Source organism: Schistocerca nitens, chromosome 3 (genome assembly GCF_023898315.1).
Source record: "Schistocerca nitens isolate TAMUIC-IGC-003100 chromosome 3, iqSchNite1.1, whole genome shotgun sequence".
Lineage (NCBI taxonomy): Eukaryota > Metazoa > Arthropoda > Insecta > Orthoptera > Acrididae > Schistocerca > Schistocerca nitens.
This window is the reverse complement of record NC_064616.1, coordinates 261,519,213-261,533,233: the sequence shown is the minus strand read 5'-3', so window position 1 is coordinate 261,533,233 and position 14,021 is coordinate 261,519,213. Positions and strand designations below refer to the sequence as shown.

The 14,021-nt window shown below is 42.1% G+C and overlaps 1 protein-coding gene and 1 pseudogene across 2 annotated transcripts in view; both read right to left on the bottom strand.

Annotated features, from left to right (window-relative positions):
* The window catches only part of LOC126248232 (metaxin-2), a 48,970-nt gene that overhangs the window by 21,983 nt on the left and 12,966 nt on the right, over positions 1-14,021 (bottom strand). The window lies entirely within an intron of this gene.
* LOC126250099 (5S ribosomal RNA) lies at positions 13,330-13,447 on the bottom strand (annotated as a pseudogene).

The following is a 14,021-nucleotide window of genomic DNA, read 5'->3' as shown; positions in this document are numbered from 1 at the left end:
TGAAGAGTTCGTGCCCATTGGGAAAGTGGCAGGTAGCATGAAGTTGCCAGAGCAAGGGCGGGAAGCAAACTCCAGGATGTAACAGAGAAGAGGGACGTGGCCCATACTGGCGATCAAAGGAGTCATCGACGGAGGAGGCATAGGATGGATGGACACACATTGCAAACAAATGGCATGGCGGTGGAACAATGGTAGTTTGGCAGCTTCTGCATACAAACGCTCAACTGGGCTAGTGTAAAAGGCACCAGTGCCCAAACGGGTGTCATGATGGTGGATAGTATTGAGACAGCATAAGAGGGACGGACGTGCAGATACATAAACGAAACACCCAAAGTCTAGTTTCAAATGAACAAGGGACGGGTACAAAGAGAGGAGGGTGGTTCAATCTGCTCCCCAGGAAGTACCACTGAGGACACACAGGACATTGAGGGACCCCATACAGCGGGCTGCCAGGTAAAACACGTGGGAGGACAAAGAAAGTTTCCTATTGAGCATGAGACCCAGGAATTTCACGGTTTCAACGAATGGAAGAGCTACAGGCCCAAGATGTAAAGGTGGAAGAAACCAACTGCGCCACCAGAAATTCATACAAACAGTTTTGTCAGTGAAAAAAATGAATGCCACTGTCCATTCTCCACAAGTGAAGACAATCGAGACATTGCTGAAGATGCTGCTCAATGAGACAGGTCCATGGAGAACTGCAATAAACAGAAAAATCGTCAACGGAGATGTTCGGCAGGAGACAGGCCATTATAGATGTGTGTGTGTGAATTCCTAAGGGACCAAACTGCTGAGGTCATCGGTCCCTGCCATTATAGGGTTAGCGGCAATAGCAAAGAAGATGACACTCAGGACAGAACCCTGAGGCACACCATTTTCCTGGATAAAGGTTTCCGACAAGCCAGAACCCACACGTATCTTGAAAACTCAAAAATTCCTAAGGGAAACGGGGCATGCGGTCACAGAAGCACCATGTATAGAGAGTGCGAAAGATACCAGTCCTCCAGCACGTGTCGAAGGCTTTCTCCAAATCGAAAAACATGGCCATAGTCTGGGATTTCCGCAGAAAACCATTCATGACATGGGTGGACAAAGTGAAAAGATGGTCAACTGCAGAACAGTGCACTCGAAATCTACACAGTGCAGTGGTTAGTAAATTGCGAGACTCGAGCCACCATACCATCCGGGCATGAGAATAATAGGTTCCATCACCTTGCAAACACCGCTGGTGAGAGAAATGGGGTGGTAGCTAGAAGGAAGGTGTTTGTCCTTACCGGGCTTAGGTACGGGTATGACAGTGGCTTCGCACCAAAGTCCTATCTGCCCAGGTGTATTTGTACATACGAACCAGAAAGTGCTTGCCTGCAAGAGAAAGCTGCTGCAACATCTGCGTGTGAACACCGTCTGTCCCTGGGACAAAGGATCGGGATGTAGTGAGAGCATGATCTAGCTCCCTCATAGTAAGGGCGGCATTGTAGCACTCAGGATTCTGAGAAGAGACGGGTATCCCCTGAGCCTCCTCCACTCGTTTCCAATGTAGGAAGGCACGGTGATAGTGGGAGGAGCTTGAAATATCCACAAAATAGTGGCCCAAGATGGTGGAGATAGCAATAGGATCCACTATGACACTGTCTGCTACTGTCAGGCTGGAAATTGAGTATTGGATCTTGGTCCCAGAGAGCTGTCGGTGGTTGGCCCACATGATGGAAGAGGGAGTGGACCTGTTAAAAGTACTAGTGAATGAAATCCAGCTAGCTTTTTTGCTAACCCGGAAGAATGCGACGACACTGTGCATGCAACGGTTTATAACTAATGCAGTTTGCCATCGTAGGATGATGATTAAAAATGCGGAGAGCACGTCTCTGCAAGTGAATTGCATCGTGGCACACCTCAGTCCACCAAGGGACTGTGGCACAGCGTGGTAAAGAGGAAGTGCAAGGAATGGAATGCTCTACAGCGGTAAGGGTAATGTTTGTAAGACATTCTACCTGGTCATCACAGCTGGGGTAATGTTCATCAACGGTCGCCGGGGAGGAAAGCCTCCAGTTAGACTTAGTAAGCTGTCATTTGGGTGTGCACACAGGTGGGGTAGGAGTCAGCAAACGGAGAGCACATGCGAAATCGTTGCTCGAGTATGTGTCAGAGAGAATGGACCACTCGAGATGATGAGCAAGCTGGGCAGTGCAGACGGATATGTCCAAATTGGAATAAGTGTGTGTGGAGTCTGAAAGGACTGTGGGTGCTCCTGTATTAAGGGAGAGGACGTTAAGTTGATTGAGAAGATCAGCCAAGAGGGCACCTCTCAGACAGGTTCTGGGAGAAACCCAAAGGTGTTACATTAGTCAGTGGTTTGAGGTAGGAAAGTGGTCGCTGTCATAGAGGTCACCATGGACGTACCAATGGATCAAGGATGAGATGCTTGGGCTGCAGACTGTAACATCAATGGCTGAGAATATTCCATGTACAGTACTGAAGTGTGTTGCAGCTCCAGTGTTAAGTAGGTAGACTTCCAGGTCTGAAATTAATTGTTCCACACTTGGCTTCTGTCACATGTGGTTTGACTACCCATAGAGGATTGAGGGCATTGAAGTCCCCCAGTAAAAGGATGGGTTGAAGCAGCTGTTTCAAGGGCTTCACCAACTTATACTATAAATGTCTGGAGGTACACAGTTATTACATATTGTTACCCTAACTGACAGGCAGACACAACCACCACAGCTTCTAATGCAGTGGTTAGTGGACCTACTCACTGAAAATATCAGAGCCTAAGTGCGTGCTGACTTCTCCAGATGTCCTCTCGATGTTACCGTATTTTATGGACTATAAGACACCCCTTAATTTTTAACCAGCTTTTTCTAAAAATAACATGTTTACCATTTTTATTATTAGATTGCAAAGCTAGACTAAAAAAGTATCTTAGTTTATAGATCCGAACTGATCTTTAAAATCCCTGCAAATCATCTGCGGTTTCTTCTTTTTCTTTCTCTTCGTCATCATCTTTGTCCTCTCCATATATAAGATTGTCTTCACTGCCATCGAGAGCTTTTCTTATAACAATAACGTATTTTCTCACTCTGAACCATGAATGTTTTATCCACTGACACTTGTAGGTCGTTTTAAAGCTCCCTTTGGTGTAAATTCATGCTGGGTTTCATTCATCATCCAGTTGTTCCATTCACTCTCACAAACACTCTTAAATTGTTTTCTTATCGAGACATCAAGAAGTTGCAATTCTAAAGTAAGTCCTCCAGGAATAAAAGCAAGTTCTGTATTTCCCTGTCTTCATTTCTCTTTCACTTAATTTTTCAAATGCCTGCTAAACTGGTCTAGCACAAGAAGAGAACTCTTCTTCAATAAAGCAGCTTTCCTTTTCTCCCACACTCTGTTAATCCATAATTTCATACGAGCTCTGTCCATCCAACACTTGTCATGTAAGCGAACATCACCTGGCAGTATTTCAGAAGGTTTTTGGCATTGTTTTGCACTCGAAAATGATCATTAGATTAAGTTTAGTACCATCACAATAACGAGAAAGGACAACAGTGTAGTGCATTTTTTCATGTCCACTTGTTTTTATAGTTACAGTTTTAGCACCTTTCATCACAACAGTTCTGTTACTCAGCACATCAAATGTCAGAGGAGTTTCATCCATATTCGCTATATGGCTTAGTTGCACACTGGTTTTCTCTTGATGTTGTATAATAAATCAATGCAAAGGTAATCTCTGCTGTTCATACTCTAGTGGCATTTTTTAAACATTTTGGTTTTGCTTCGCATGCTAAGTCCATGATGCTCCATAAACCTATAGTACCAACCAACTCCACCCTTAAAGTCTGTGAAGTTCCACTGTAGCACTATCTTACGAGCATGTATTTCAATCATTTTTGTATTAATTCCAATGCCATTTTGATGGTGTTCTTGAATCAATTTCAATATGTCATGTTCTAGTTTTGGCCTCATTTTCTTCAGTTGTTCTCTATGAATCTGCCAATCGTTATTGGTTTTTTCTGTTGGTGGATGGCTGAAATGCCACTCAACTGCTCTGTTTCCATGTTCTTCTGCATATGCTATTATTTCCAATTTATAGCCCACATCTTATGGGGGGTTGGGTTGTTTGGGGAAGAGACCAAACTGTGAGATCATCGGTCTCATCGGATTAGCGACGGACGGGGAAGGAAGTCAGCCTTGCCCTTTCCAAGGAACCATCCTGGCATTTGCCTGGAGCGATTTAGGGAAATCACGGAAAACCTAAATCAGGATGGCCGGATGCGGGATTGAACCGTCGTCCTCCCGAATGCAAGTCCAGTGTGTTAACCACTGTGCCACCTCACTCGGTCCACATCTTATGAATAGGTTTCATTTTTTCCATTACAAAACTAGCTACTAACAAAAATATTGTACTGTTACCGATAACACAAATCACTTTCAATTCAAGTTCACTGGCACCACAGACTCTGATGATGCATATTGGGCTAGACAGTGTTCTGGTGATGGCAGGGCAGGAGGGAGACAGTGTTAGTAAGCTTGTGAATCCTCACAGCACATGTTCATCGCATCAGTGCACTGCTACTGTCAGTTGAATCCAATGTTGCCAGATAAAGATGGCTATCCCACAGCATTGAATATATGGTCTTTTTAAGACTGGCAGGAATTTTAAATGAAACACTGGACTTTTTATATTAATTTCGGGTATAAGATGCACCAGAATTTTGGAGGCAATTTCTTGAAGAAAAAAGTGCATCTTATAGTCCGTAAAATATGGCAACGTGGTTTTTTACAATAGGATTTGCAATTTTTAGTAGTAGTGAGCTGGGTTTCTGAGAACCATTCCTCTTTAAGTGCTAGACCAACTGCAGAGTAACTAGCCATTAACTTAGAAGCGTTTGGACATGTGACAGTTCCATTGAAGGAACATCAGATTGAGAGCTGAGAAAGCAGCGAAGGGGAAACAGGAGTTCAAATTACTTTGATGATGAGCGGTATTCCATCAGTTATGTGATTCTTCATCAGCATTCATGGGCATGACCTTGGGGGGAGAGGAGTGGGGGTCCAGATCGACGAGAGCACCAGAATTCAAATTAACTTTCTATTTTTTCTTGTGCTGGTGAATTTTCAGCTTCTGTGAGGATTTTTCTGTCTTGATTTCTAGGACAGAAGAGGAACATTTTTTTTTCTATGAACTGCAGCCCATGACTCATTCAGCCATTGGTTGGTGGTAGACTGCTTGTCTGTTTCATGCTTGGAGAGGGGCGCCTTGGCAGATGTCCTATGGACTGGTAATGCCCAAGAAGGACGAGGCATCTCCAGATGTAGTGGTGGGGTGGTTAGCACCAGTACTGTGGGTTCGGGACTCAAAGGAGCCAATTTCCCCTCGCTTAATTGAAAAATAGACATTGACATATGGGTATTTCTCCTTGCCTGACTCTCATCCCATGGTGTGGACAAGATGGAAACAAAACATGGGATTGTAAGCTTATGCATTAAAATCTTGCTTTCTATCTGCAGAGACAGACATATTGGCATGGCCACCAGCACAGGTGAATTTGATCCACTCCATAGTGTATTGCCCACCCTGATGGCACATGCTGAGAGCAGCGGCTCTTCCTGCAGGCACCATGCCTCTCACAGCCCAGTAGAATTAGGTATTATAATCTCTTTGTACGGTTCTTTTCCCTTTAAATAAATAAATGGCCTTGGTGTTGTGAAAGAAAATGGTGTGTCTTACTTATTTAAGCTGGATCTGCAACAAATATTTTGGTAATGAAATCCAAGAGCAAGGATCACTGCAGCCAACACATTGAAGAATTTCTGTGAGCAACACTCCCGCCTTTGCTAATAAGGAGGAGCAGCCATGCAATCATTATATGGCATTCACACTTGCAGAAAGGGACTGTTTCACAATTCACGTCAATCCGCTTTTCAAATAAAAATTACATGCGCATTACTGCTATTAATGCTGCTGTGGGCCATTTACTACAGATCTTGATGTATTGAAGATCTTGATGTACTGAAGATCAGCGTAGCTCATGATTGGTATTATCTCTGGTTGATTCCCATATTTGTCACCAGCAGCTGTCACCTTGTGTTTACTTGTTGCTGCCACAATTTTCATTTTGTACATGACACTCACTGCCTTGTGAGAACACTATTACGTTCTGACAGCACTCTGGACACATCAACTGATTTAATCAAAGAATTCAAGCTCCAGCAGAAACTAACAGAGGACATCCGGAATCGCTGGAGCAATACTGCTACTCAGGAACTTTCAAGTTCAGAATGTCAGTAGAAGACACAGGATCAGAATCAGTGACATTGTCCTTCTCCAAGAAGACGTCTTACCCTGACATATGTGGAAAAGGACGAGGGTAAATGACTTACAAATTGTCCGAGACACTTTATCATGTTGTTATTCTCTCTTCTACAGAGGAAAGAGATTACCAGGCCAATCCAACAGCTTATACCATAGGAGGTAGTCCAGGTGAGGAGGAAACCACAGTAAAGTAGAATTATGTATTAGAATATTGTTGTAGGACTCTTTTCTCTTTGGTGCAAATACATCTTCTTGTTGTGAAAACAAGCGGCATGTGTTACTTATTTAATATGGAGCTATACCAAATAACACCACCACGGAAAGAGCTACCTGCCATAGCAACAACTGCCCAGAGTCCCAATGCCCCAGACTGGACAGGCATCAACCCCTTGGCATACATAGGGAGGCTACAGCTTAAGGGTCAGCAGTGGGTTCTGTGCTCTGTCAGTATGATGGTACATGATAACCCCTCCATCACAGATTGGCTACCATGCTGGATTTCAGGTGTTATCATAAATTAACTCTCATAGTACATGCAGATCACAGCACAGGGTGGATAGATGAACCATGAAGGTGTTTTTCCCCAAACAGGCTGCACTTCTGTGAAATTTAGAAAAATAGAGGTCAAGCCCTAAAAGGCGACCATAAGTAAGCACGCCAAAAAGGTTGGGGAACAGATTGTGAAATGAGCTTAAACTAAAAGGTGTCCAAATAATAGCGAAACTGTCAACGTAAAAGCTTGACTTGGTATGAGACTATTTTTAGTCACTTCACATGACAGACAAGGAATTATGGCATGTTGAAGTTAGGCCATATCTCACAGTATGGATGTTAGCAACAGTTCCACATTGACTTGTACAAAATAATGTTACACATAAACACGAACACATTAGCAGCAAATACATGAAACTTATCTTAAATCCTACAGCAGCAGTTTGAAAGAATTTGTAATTCCACATCGAGATTAAAGCAATATAAAATTTCAAACAAAAGCTTTAAACACAAAACATCGTAATAGTAAAGGTAACACATAACACAAAGAACTTCATTTTTAATTGATCCTATAACCTTCAAAATTCTACTTCATAAATTTTACAATAGTACAGTGATTGATAAGATATCGTCTGTCAGTTCCACGCATTACATGGTTCATTCACAGCTGCAGCATTGTTGGTAAATAATGAAACCTGCATTTGATGCTAGCTTTCCTATATATGACTGATGATTTATTCTCTACCAATATATGGTTTGTTTTCTCTAAATGGTAGAGATGTGATGCAGATTCTGATTGCTTGATGGCAGAAAAGATGAATATTAAAGGCAGCGTTCAACATCCGATCAATGGTGATGAAGTCATTTGATGCAGAGCACAAGCTCAGATTGAGCAAAGAATGAGGAGGTAATTATCCACGATCATTTCAATATAACAATGCCGTACGCCATTTTGAGAACCACAGAAAACCTGAATGTGGCTGGATGGACAAGAAATTTGAATCATCACCACCTCAAATGGTAACCACAGTGCCACCTTACTCAGGGAGTTGCTTCAGACACTATCATAATATCTAACCATTCAGTGGCATTACTTGTGCGGCCAGTTTTCTGGCAACCAGCTCCACATGTCCAGCAGTCATAGAAGCACATTAACATAAGGTGCAAAATTCTTTTTACTCCCTATGCATAATATTCTTATACAAAAGACACTAACAAAACAGACATGACAAACCCCTAAAAGTGTTAATCTTCCATATTTATCTTAGGTAAAAACTGTCAATACTATTTCTTGTGTTATCTAAGCTGCCTGAGAGTAAAATAATGTGGCAGTTTATTATGTGTCTGATGCTAAAGGATTTGTGATTCCAAGGTGTCAGATTAGGAATTCATATGTTCGTGGTTTAATTGCAGTCTTATCAGCCAACTGCTGTACAAATGATACTGTTCATGTATCATCACCAATGTGAGTTAAAGCAATATGCACATCAAGTATGCTGTAGGCAGCATATTTAGTGATAAAAGTTCAGTATCAAACTTTAATGTTTGTCTGTAGGCATCATTACGATGGCTATGGCCGTTTCTCATGGTGGTGGTGGTGGTGGTGGTGGTGGTGGTATGGGTGAAGTTTATGAAGAACTATGATAAGAATATTTGAAAAAAAATCTTTTGAAGCAAGACCTGCCAACACCAAGATACAAACAATGTGTGGTGAAAAAACTGACTGTGGCCTTTTCTGAGGAACAATCCTGCCATGCACATAAAGTGATATGGGAAACTGGATGGCCTGATGAGGACTTGAATCCTGTTCCTTCCAAATGGGAGTTCATAACCTTACATCTGGATCACTTCACTTGATACAGCTTTCAGAAGAAAAAAATGAAAATATCCCATTTGCAATCGAAGATGAGAGTAACTGAAAATTTGAGAAACAGAAAGGGATCAAAGGCACTACAAACCACAAATCTAAAAATTCTGGATATAATCTTTGCATGAACAGGCAAAAGCAGCATTCAATTAATCATATATTTAGAATAATCAAAAAAATGGCATACTGAATTGCCACTACCAGCATCCATTTTCTGTTCGATGTTTAAATCAGAATTAGAATATGATGGTACTATGACAAGAGCTGCTGTACACACCATAAAGAGTGTTCAAAATTTGAGTTATGATAATCCTGCACCTAAAGTGTAACAACTAAATGCAGATGACTGTTCACTTCTGTGGGATTTCCAATATAATGATGAAATGAAATGAGGTGGCCCTCAACCACGTACCCTCCAACTCAGAGTTGAAATATTAAACGTTTTGGCTGGTTTCGTTGTCTAGGGGCTGGGATACGTAGTTGCCGCATTACAGGCCAAATACGGCTGAGTTTACAGTATACGATAATAATACGCACATGAATCGAATGGTCGAAGGTTTCTATCACTCAGCAATTGCGAATTATGAATGTAACATATAAATTTATAAATGAAAGATTGCAATTAAATAAAATCTGCAGGTATTAACTTAACGACTTAAAATGATGAGTATGATAGTTGAAGTACTTTTGAGAATGCGGTATATTTCTGCAAAACACTTACTAGTGTCGATGGTCCAGTAATTAAATAAAATATAAGTTGAATAACAGGCAAACAATAGATTCCTACTGCACGTAATTAGTTCTGAACGACAACAAAGCTCATGAGATATTCACTTCTAAACACACACTACGTCTTCACTGTAGAAGCCATGGAAATCTCACAAGTGCACAAGTCAGCACGACGAAATATTTCTATCTTCCGTGACCACGCAAACTGCTCCACTCCAAGTCTTTCCCACCACTGTGCACCAATCATGCCATCCAGCACCTCCCATGTCCTGAGCCGTCCTGTCCAGAACTCCCCATTTACAAGCACTGTGATTGGCTAGAGCGCTCCCGCCATATCTTCAAGCAAACGCACATACACAAACATAATGAAACACTTTCTAAATACTGGATTTACTCTTAAATAACTTGAAATTACATAATTATTCCTATGGATGGACCATAGACGTGCTCTAACACACATTATTAGATACATAAACAAATTTAAATAAACATATATCAAAGTAATAGAACAAAAGGTAGGCTAGTAGCCTAATGTCTCTGTGCTTTCTAAAACACAGTAAATATTTAACCAATTTCTTCATGAATAGTATATATTGGATACAAACAAAGACATAGATGAATAAATATATTTATAAGCATGCTGTTACTGTTTTTTCGTGCAACTGTGGAGTACTTACAGCCTGACGCGATTGATAGTAATCGGCCACTTTGACCTCCAATAACTCATGTACTATTTAAGTTACATGCCTGTAATTCATACCAATTTACGTTTACACTAATAGCTTTCTAAAGACATGGCGATCGACAAAATCAGATGAAGCGTTTATATTTCGGAAATTCGTTGCTGGGTGTAACTTGTATAATTTACAGTCAGATACTAAACTTTAAACTAATAAAGATATTGAAAATTTGATTACACCATCAGAATTGTCATGCAAATAATAGTAATGTACATGTTTCTTTTTGATGTATCATGATTCATCTGGCTACTATTAATTTCTATACAAACTGTGAAATGTCTGCCATGATGGTTTCACAAGTCCGCCATCTTTGGCACTCTCGGCATACGCATCTCCTTCATCGACACAAAGCACCGTCCTCGTCACAACAGAATTCCCAGACACATGGCTGGATGGACCATGTGCTCTGGCTGTAGTGAGGCACTATGGGGATGCAACAAGCTCAGTCCTGCTGTGCGGCACCAGCAGTGGCCGCCAACTCTGAACTTAGGATATTTCCAGGGCGCCACAACTCACTCGTTACCTCACACACTTCCACTTATTAACATTTTAGCTTGCCAGAATGTTCAGAAGTAGCATCCTTTAGTTCATACAAGTACATATAAACCAAATTTCAAAGAACACAATATTCTGATTAAACGCCAGGCCAATAGTGTTTACAAAATTTTTGTCATGGTGTGGCAGCAGCATGAATTTCAAAATAAACTTAAACTAACCCAAATTATGAACGAAACGGCATATTAAATAAATGCCTGCCTTTTTTTTTTTTTTTTTTTTTTGACAAGATGTAAAATTTTTAAATGCACTTTCACTCACTTATGTGCGATTTTGTAAGCATGTCTTGTACCAGTCACTCAGCGCTAAGGCATCTTTTTGCACTAATTTTTTCCGTCGCACTACACGCGCTCACACGGATTTTCGCACGAAGTATTGATCAACTCACATCAGTCTTTTGAGTGCCTCGCAGAAATCGTGTCTGCCTCTGAATTCCGAGATCCACCATTTATCGTGACAAATATGTCTATAACGAAAACCAAAAGTAGAAACCCATCAACAAACCACTTCCCAAAACCAACCAGGATCCTCGCCAAAGATTCCCTCCAGTGGAAACAATACTTTAGAAACAAAGTCATAAGGCAAACGACTGAATCAGAGTAAGCTCAAATTCCTCCAAGTTCTATTTAACTCACTTTAATAAATCCTTCCTACCCCCATGTACCAAAAAATGTGTGCACATACAATTAAAATTTTAATACACTTCAAATTTGACCACTAAATTCTATGCCACACTCTTATACAAAGCAAAAAATCAACACATATCTTACTTAAATTCATGAGTTCACTGGCCTCCACGCACCCTCAGTGCCTAATCTTCCCCCTTTTGCACACGCAGAGTGACACAATAAAGTAAGAAATTACTAATGAATCCCCAAGTAAAACATATAAATTATCTCTCCAAAATTACTACCACTGATTACAGATTAGAACAGCTTTTCACTTCTGCCCTTTCTCTATATACAGCCTCAGATCCGTCACATTTTTTAGACCCAAAGGTTTTCCTGAGACAGGGTATTTTAAAGGGTATGCATTTGGATGAGTGGATGGGTGACCATCCAGCCACCATACGCTGTTGCCATTTTTCAGGGTGCACTCAGCCTCGTGATGCCAATTGAGGAGCTACTCAACTGAATAGTAGCGGCTTTGGTCAAGAATACCATCATAACGACCGGGAGAGTGGTGTGCTGACCCCACGCCTCACCTATTCGCATCCTCCTCTGAGGATGACACGGCGGTCGGATGGTCCCGGTAGGCCACTCATGGCCTGAAAACGGAGTGCTAATGCATTTGGATGAGGGCATTCTGCTCACAACAAATGGTCCATAGTATAACTTGAATAATTTCTTAATCTCCCTGTCCACTTCGCTGGAACACTCTTTGGTGCGTGCAAGCACTTTGTACTTCATCGGTCTGTATCATCCATCATGTCGCCTTTTCCTTTCAGTGACTAACTTTTTCATGCAGGCTTTTACTGCCTGTTCCCTTTCAACAGCCAATTCAGCTTTTCGTGGTGGGAATTCTACTGTTTCTGTGAGTAGGAACTTTGGTTTCACCCCGGTCATGACTTCCAAAGGTGAGTACCCCGTAGCCTTACTTTTTACGCTGTTGAGTACGTCCTCAAATGCACTCACGTACTCCACCCACTTGGAATGACGATTGCTGGCATACGTCCTACATAAATGTCCTACTTCCCACATATACTGTTCACACGCGTTGCTCACTGGGTGGTACGGATACGGATATGTTGCACACTCTGGTCGTTCATGAATGTGTTCCAATCATTCGAAGTAAACTGTGATCCATTGTCACAGAACAGCCTTACTGGTTTTACAATATTCTCAAAATAATGCTTCTCCAATTTGGCGATCAGAGTTTTAGCATTCGCTTTCCGTATCAGATACAGTTTAATAAACTTAGAGAACACGTCCACCACAACAAAGATGTACTTCATGATGCCGCACTCTGTGGGTAGTGGGCCAAAATTGTCCACAGCCAGTAACTCGCCCACTTTGATAGGTATAATGCTTTTCATTTCCCCCTGTTGGGCGGTCATGCAGTATTTGAACCGTTGGCAATGTCCGCATGCCGCCAGCTGCGTGCGGACCTGCCTGGCCAGGGTATTTACGTGGGTGTATTCCTCGAGGATTTTGGTGCACTTTTCGGCCCCGTAATGTCCACGACTTAAATGGATGTAGTCTATCAACTGTTCCGCATACTTATTGGGAAAACATAGTCTCCATTTGTCAGTCTCTTCATCTTTCTGCCGGAATAACACTTCCTTGTGTATCTTAAAATATTTTGGTATTTTCTCGTATCCCTTGCTGTCGAAATTCACCTTAATGTGATTCAGCTCAGGATCGTCGTTTTGTGCTCGCCACATATCTTTGAACACCGCATGAATTTCGTTCTCCCCCGCTACCCCCTTCATATACCCACTCCGTCTTCAGGCCACGAGTGGCCTACCGGGACCGTGCGACTAACGTGTCATCCTCAGTGGAGGCTGCAGATAGGAGGGGCATGGGGTCAGCACACCACTCTCTCAGTCATTATGACAGTATTCTTGACCGAAGCTGCTACTATTCAGTCGAGTAGCTCCTCAATCGGCATCACGAGGCTGAGTGCACCATGAAAAATGGCAACAGCGCATGGTGGCCTGGATGGTCACCCATCCAAGTGCCGACCACGCCCGACAGCGCTTAACTTCGGTGATCTCACGGGAACCAGTGTATCCACTGCGGCAAGGCTGTTGCCTCCTTCATATACAGTAGCTTAAATTTGTTCGGCTCCTTCCTTCCATCGTCTTCCGCCCCCACTGGTAATCTGGACAGAGCATTGGCAACACAATTTTCTGTACCCTAGATGTAACGGATTTCATATTCGAATTGCTGCATGAACATTGCCCAATGCATTAAGCGGTCGTTCAGTATCCTGCAGTCCTGGAGATAACTCAGAGCCTTGTGGTCCGACAATACTGTCACTTTTCTGCCCTCTAGACACACATGGAATTTCTTAAATCCAAGCATGATTGCGAGCATCTCCTTCTCCGATATTCTGTATCCCCATTCGTGCTTATTTAGCATGCGGCTGGAGAATGCCACACTACAGTGTTCAATTTTTCCATCGACTAGCTTTTCCTGAAATAGCTCACAACCTATTCCATAGTCCAACACTAAACAGAAAGGGAGAAGATTCATATCTGGGTAGTACAACATCTTACTATTGCACAATTTATCTTTTATAACCTGGAATTCTACCCCCCCCCCCCTCCCACATGAACCATAGACCTTGCTGTTGGTGGGGAGGCTTGCGTGCCTCAGCGATACAG